Raw genomic sequence first — 6,000 nt, forward strand, 5'->3', positions numbered from 1 at the left:
ATATTGTGATACCTAGGCGCTTTCTCCTTCTGGATTGGCACACATATGCTGAATCGTCTCTGGATCATCAGTAAGTGCGTCACATTAGATATTTGTTTTATCGCCCTGCTGTAAATTAAAGGGCAGTTTTTCAACGGCTGTCAGTTCTGCTTCTAGCTACGCTACATCGCCCTAGCAGCACCTACGCACTGCCTTCAGATGTGCTCACCTCCGCCCTGGCGTTGAGCGCCTACAGCGCCATCGCCTTCGGCCTCTGGTGGCAGGAGGGTAGCCGACACATCGCGGCGTGAATGAAACGCAGCGCAACGCGGTGGTGGTGTAACGGTCAGCATGGTTGCTTCCCAAGCAGTTGATCCGGGTTCGATTCCCGGCCACCGCACAAAAGGTACTTTTTTCTTCTACGGGTATTCCACGTAACGAAACGCGATCTTCGAAACTGTGAAGTGTCGCGGTAAGAATAGTTTTCCCTCGCCCCTCGTCTCAGTCCGTGCTGCCAGGGCGCTAGTCTGCGGGTTTCGTTTCTCAGCATCGTGTGTCTCCATGTGTCGACTTGTCTCGACTTTGCTCGGCTGACGCGAAAGCTGACGCTTGGAAATGGGCATATATGTAGAGGGCAGGCGCGAGAAACGACTGGGAGAGACCAAAAAACGACAAACACACGACAGAACCTTTCATTTTATTGTGGCCACAGGTTCGCCCCTTAGTGTACCGAGAGGCAAGAGTGGCGTCAGCGTGCGGGACCGCATCATTATCGCTAAGCAACAACGAAACCGAAGGAAAAATGCAAAATGAAAGGAGCCAACAGCACGTCGAATTCCCAGCCGAGCACGCACCCAAGTACTAACCACGGCCAACGATTCTTAACGCCGGTGAACAGACGACAACCGCTGCACTACGCGCGGTATGGCCGTTGGCGACAGTATCGCGCAACGTGTAGACATCTTACTTCTTGTGAAGATCGCTTGTTATTTACCTGGCAGTGTCACGCTGGAGGAAGCATTGTCTTTTAGGGGAGAAAAGTGAAATGGCACTTGGTGCGGTCAAATACGCGGCCTTTGTGTTCACAGCACGACGCTCTAACTTACTCAGCTATCGAGCTACGCAATGTGGCACGTCTGCAGTCCAATACCCGATCGACCGTCTCATCCACCTTTATTACTGCCCTGACACACATTTAAACACATATATGCTTTCGTTCACGTTTGCTCGCCTGATGCTTGGTCCCCAAAAATTACAACACAAAGAAATCGTAAATGCCGTGAGAATAACCAAGACTCAGCAACCAAAAGTATGGTCGGCTACCGGGAATCGAATCCGGGCCTCGTGGCTGAAAGCCATTTCTCCTAACAGCTTTCCATTCTTTCTGACCGCCAGACAATCAGACTTGCAAGGCAAGCACCATAGTCACTGCCGTCTCTAGTAGTATCTGTGGAACCTGTTCCCGCGTAATTTACTTGTTTTCCCGCATGTACGAAATTGGTAGTTTTGGAATATTTAAAATGCATTGTCAGATGTGGGGTTCGAACCCACGCTCCCCTTCGGGAACCAGAGCTTAAATCTGGCGCCTTAGACCGCTCGGCCAATCTGACGTGTGAGCGTACGCTCTCTACTACCGTCGTTTCTAGGTACATCACCAGAGCCTGACTGCGAAATTAGCGTGTTTTTTCTTGTGTGGAGGAAATACGTTGGTTTTAGAGTATTTAAAACGAATTGTCAGATGTCAGGTTGCACCCCACCCTCACTTTCGGGAACCACTGCTTAAATATGGTGCCTTAAACCATTGTTTTCCATCGCCATCTGTCTTGAGCAGAACTGTAGTTATCAATATTCACATTGACGCAGAGAAAACAAAAAACGACAGAAAAGGCCGTTCCCTAGCAACGGCTACGCTGTGCATTTCGCCCTCAGGGGAAGCTAATGATATGCTCCAGTCGAGCATCAAACTAACCAACTTAATATTGTGATACCTAGGCGCTTTCTCCTTCTGGATTGGCACACATATGCTGAATCGTCTCTGGATCATCAGTAAGTGCGTCACATTAGATATTTGTTTTATCGCCCTGCTGTAAATTAAAGGGCAGTTTTTCAACGGCTGTCAGTTCTGCTTCTAGCTACGCTACATCGCCCTAGCAGCACCTACGCACTGCCTTCAGATGTGCTCACCTCCGCCCTGGCGTTGAGCGCCTACAGCGCCATCGCCTTCGGCCTCTGGTGGCAGGAGGGTAGCCGACACATCGCGGCGTGAATGAAACGCAGCGCAACGCGGTGGTGGTGTAACGGTCAGCATGGTTGCTTCCCAAGCAGTTGATCCGGGTTCGTTTCCCGGCCACCGCACAAAAGGTACTTTTTTCTTCTACGGGTATTCCACGTAACGAAACGCGATCTTCGAAACTGTGAAGTGTCGCGGTAAAAATAGTTTTCCCTCGCCCCTCGTCTCAGTCCGTGCTGCCAGGGCGCTAGTCTGCGGGTTTCGTTTCTCAGCATCGTGTGTCTCCATGTGTCGACTTGTCTCGACTTTGCTCGGCTGACGCGAAAGCTGACGCTTGGAAATGGGCATATATGTAGAGGGCAGGCGCGAGAAACGACTGGGAGAGACCAAAAAACGACAAACACACGACAGAACCTTTCATTTTATTGTGGCCACAGGTTCGCCCCTTAGTGTACCGAGAGGCAAGAGTGGCGTCAGCGTGCGGGACCGCATCATTATCGCTAAGCAACAACGAAACCGAAGGAAAAATGCAAAATGAAAGGAGCCAACAGCACGTCGAATTCCCAGCCGAGCACGCACCCAAGTACTAACCACGGCCAACGATTCTTAACGCCGGTGAACAGACGACAACCGCTGCACTACGCGCGGTATGGCCGTTGGCGACAGTATCGCGCAACGTGTAGACATCTTACTTCTTGTGAAGATCGCTTGTTATTTACCTGGCAGTGTCACGCTGGAGGAAGCATTGTCTTTTAGGGGAGAAAAGTGAAATGGCACTTGGTGCGGTCAAATACGCGGCCTTTGTGTTCACAGCACGACGCTCTAACTTACTCAGCTATCGAGCTACGCAATGTGGCACGTCTGCAGTCCAATACCCGATCGACCGTCTCATCCACCTTTATTACTGCCCTGACACACATTTAAACACATATATGCTTTCGTTCACGTTTGCTCGCCTGATGCTTGGTCCCCAAAAATTACAACACAAAGAAATCGTAAATGCCGTGAGAATAACCAAGACTCAGCAACCAAAAGTATGGTCGGCTACCGGGAATCGAATCCGGGCCTCGTGGCTGAAAGCCATTTCTCCTAACAGCTTTCCATTCTTTCTGACCGCCAGACAATCAGACTTGCAAGGCAAGCACCATAGTCACTGCCGTCTCTAGTAGTATCTGTGGAACCTGTTCCCGCGTAATTTACTTGTTTTCCCGCATGTACGAAATTGGTAGTTTTGGAATATTTAAAATGCATTGTCAGATGTGGGGTTCGAACCCACGCTCCCCTTCGGGAACCAGAGCTTAAATCTGGTGCCTTAGACCGCTCGGCCAATCTGACGTGTGAGCGTACGCTCTCTACTACCGTCGTTTCTAGGTACATCACCAGAGCCTGACTGCGAAATTAGCGTGTTTTTTCTTGTGTGGAGGAAATACGTTGGTTTTAGAGTATTTAAAACGAATTGTCAGATGTCAGGTTGCAACCCACCCTCACTTTCGGGAACCACTGCTTAAATATGGTGCCTTAAACCATTGTTTTCCATCGCCATCTGTCTTGAGCAGAACTGTAGTTATCAATATTCACAATGACGCAGAGAAAACAAAAAACGACAGAAAAGGCCGTTCCCTAGCAACGGCTACGCTGTGCATTTCGCCCTCAGGGGAAGCTAATGATATGCTCCAGTCGAGCATCAAACTAACCAACTTAATATTGTGATACCTAGGCGCTTTCTCCTTCTGGATTGGCACACATATGCTGAATCGTCTCTGGATCATCAGTAAGTGCGTCACATTAGATATTTGTTTTATCGCCCTGCTGTAAATTAAAGGGCAGTTTTTCAACGGCTGTCAGTTCTGCTTCTAGCTACGCTACATCGCCCTAGCAGCACCTACGCACTGCCTTCAGATGTGCTCACCTCCGCCCTGGCGTTGAGCGCCTACAGCGCCATCGCCTTCGGCCTCTGGTGGCAGGAGGGTAGCCGACACATCGCGGCGTGAATGAAACGCAGCGCAACGCGGTGGTGGTGTAACGGTCAGCATGGTTGCTTCCCAAGCAGTTGATCCGGGTTCGATTCCCGGCCACCGCACAAAAGGTACTTTTTTCTTCTACGGGTATTCCACGTAACGAAACGCGATCTTCGAAACTGTGAAGTGTCGCGGTAAGAATAGTTTTCCCTCGCCCCTCGTCTCAGTCCGTGCTGCCAGGGCGCTAGTCTGCGGGTTTCGTTTCTCAGCATCGTGTGTCTCCATGTGTCGACTTGTCTCGACTTTGCTCGGCTGACGCGAAAGCTGACGCTTGGAAATGGGCATATATGTAGAGGGCAGGCGCGAGAAACGACTGGGAGAGACCAAAAAACGACAAACACACGACAGAACCTTTCATTTTATTGTGGCCACAGGTTCGCCCCTTAGTGTACCGAGAGGCAAGAGTGGCGTCAGCGTGCGGGACCGCATCATTATCGCTAAGCAACAACGAAACCGAAGGAAAAATGCAAAATGAAAGGAGCCAACAGCACGTCGAATTCCCAGCCGAGCACGCACCCAAGTACTAACCACGGCCAACGATTCTTAACGCCGGTGAACAGACGACAACCGCTGCACTACGCGCGGTATGGCCGTTGGCGACAGTATCGCGCAACGTGTAGACATCTTACTTCTTGTGAAGATCGCTTGTTATTTACCTGGCAGTGTCACGCTGGAGGAAGCATTGTCTTTTAGGGGAGAAAAGTGAAATGGCACTTGGTGCGGTCAAATACGCGGCCTTTGTGTTCACAGCACGACGCTCTAACTTACTCAGCTATCGAGCTACGCAATGTGGCACGTCTGCAGTCCAATACCCGATCGACCGTCTCATCCACCTTTATTACTGCCCTGACACACATTTAAACACATATATGCTTTCGTTCACGTTTGCTCGCCTGATGCTTGGTCCCCAAAAATTACAACACAAAGAAATCGTAAATGCCGTGAGAATAACCAAGACTCAGCAACCAAAAGTATGGTCGGCTACCGGGAATCGAATCCGGGCCTCGTGGCTGAAAGCCATTTCTCCTAACAGCTTTCCATTCTTTCTGACCGCCAGACAATCAGACTTGCAAGGCAAGCACCATAGTCACTGCCGTCTCTAGTAGTATCTGTGGAACCTGTTCCCGCGTAATTTACTTGTTTTCCCGCATGTACGAAATTGGTAGTTTTGGAATATTTAAAATGCATTGTCAGATGTGGGGTTCGAACCCACGCTCCCCTTCGGGAACCAGAGCTTAAATCTGGCGCCTTAGACCGCTCGGCCAATCTGACGTGTGAGCGTACGCTCTCTACTACCGTCGTTTCTAGGTACATCACCAGAGCCTGACTGCGAAATTAGCGTGTTTTTTCTTGTGTGGAGGAAATACGTTGGTTTTAGAGTATTTAAAACGAATTGTCAGATGTCAGGTTGCACCCCACCCTCACTTTCGGGAACCACTGCTTAAATATGGTGCCTTAAACCATTGTTTTCCATCGCCATCTGTCTTGAGCAGAACTGTAGTTATCAATATTCACATTGACGCAGAGAAAACAAAAAACGACAGAAAAGGCCGTTCCCTAGCAACGGCTACGCTGTGCATTTCGCCCTCAGGGGAAGCTAATGATATGCTCCAGTCGAGCATCAAACTAACCAACTTAATATTGTGATACCTAGGCGCTTTCTCCTTCTGGATTGGCACACATATGCTGAATCGTCTCTGGATCATCAGTAAGTGCGTCACATTAGATATTTGTTTTATCGCCCTGCTGTAAATTAAAGGGCAGTTTTTCAAC

The 6,000-nt window shown here is 49.6% G+C and overlaps 6 non-coding genes across 6 annotated transcripts; 3 read left to right on the forward strand and 3 right to left on the reverse strand.

Annotated features, from left to right (window-relative positions):
• Positions 1-307: 307 nt before the first annotated feature.
• On the forward strand, positions 308-379 carry Trnag-ccc (transfer RNA glycine (anticodon CCC)). Its single transcript has one exon. It is a non-coding gene; the product is annotated as a tRNA-Gly (tRNA).
• Positions 380-1,505: 1,126 nt separating this feature from the next.
• On the reverse strand, positions 1,506-1,589 carry Trnal-uaa (transfer RNA leucine (anticodon UAA)). The gene has a single exon. It is a non-coding gene; the product is annotated as a tRNA-Leu (tRNA).
• A 673-nt stretch (positions 1,590-2,262) lies between these two features.
• Positions 2,263-2,334, forward strand: Trnag-ccc (transfer RNA glycine (anticodon CCC)). Its single transcript has one exon. It is a non-coding gene; the product is annotated as a tRNA-Gly (tRNA).
• Positions 2,335-3,460: 1,126 nt separating this feature from the next.
• Trnal-uaa (transfer RNA leucine (anticodon UAA)) lies at positions 3,461-3,544 on the reverse strand. Its single transcript has one exon. It is a non-coding gene; the product is annotated as a tRNA-Leu (tRNA).
• A 673-nt stretch (positions 3,545-4,217) lies between these two features.
• Positions 4,218-4,289, forward strand: Trnag-ccc (transfer RNA glycine (anticodon CCC)). Its single transcript has one exon. It is a non-coding gene; the product is annotated as a tRNA-Gly (tRNA).
• Positions 4,290-5,415: 1,126 nt separating this feature from the next.
• Positions 5,416-5,499, reverse strand: Trnal-uaa (transfer RNA leucine (anticodon UAA)). The gene has a single exon. It is a non-coding gene; the product is annotated as a tRNA-Leu (tRNA).
• Positions 5,500-6,000: the final 501 nt, after the last annotated feature.

The sequence above is a fragment of the Schistocerca cancellata genome, unplaced genomic scaffold, assembly GCF_023864275.1.
Source record: "Schistocerca cancellata isolate TAMUIC-IGC-003103 unplaced genomic scaffold, iqSchCanc2.1 HiC_scaffold_110, whole genome shotgun sequence".
NCBI classification, from domain to species: Eukaryota; Metazoa; Arthropoda; class Insecta; order Orthoptera; family Acrididae; genus Schistocerca; species Schistocerca cancellata.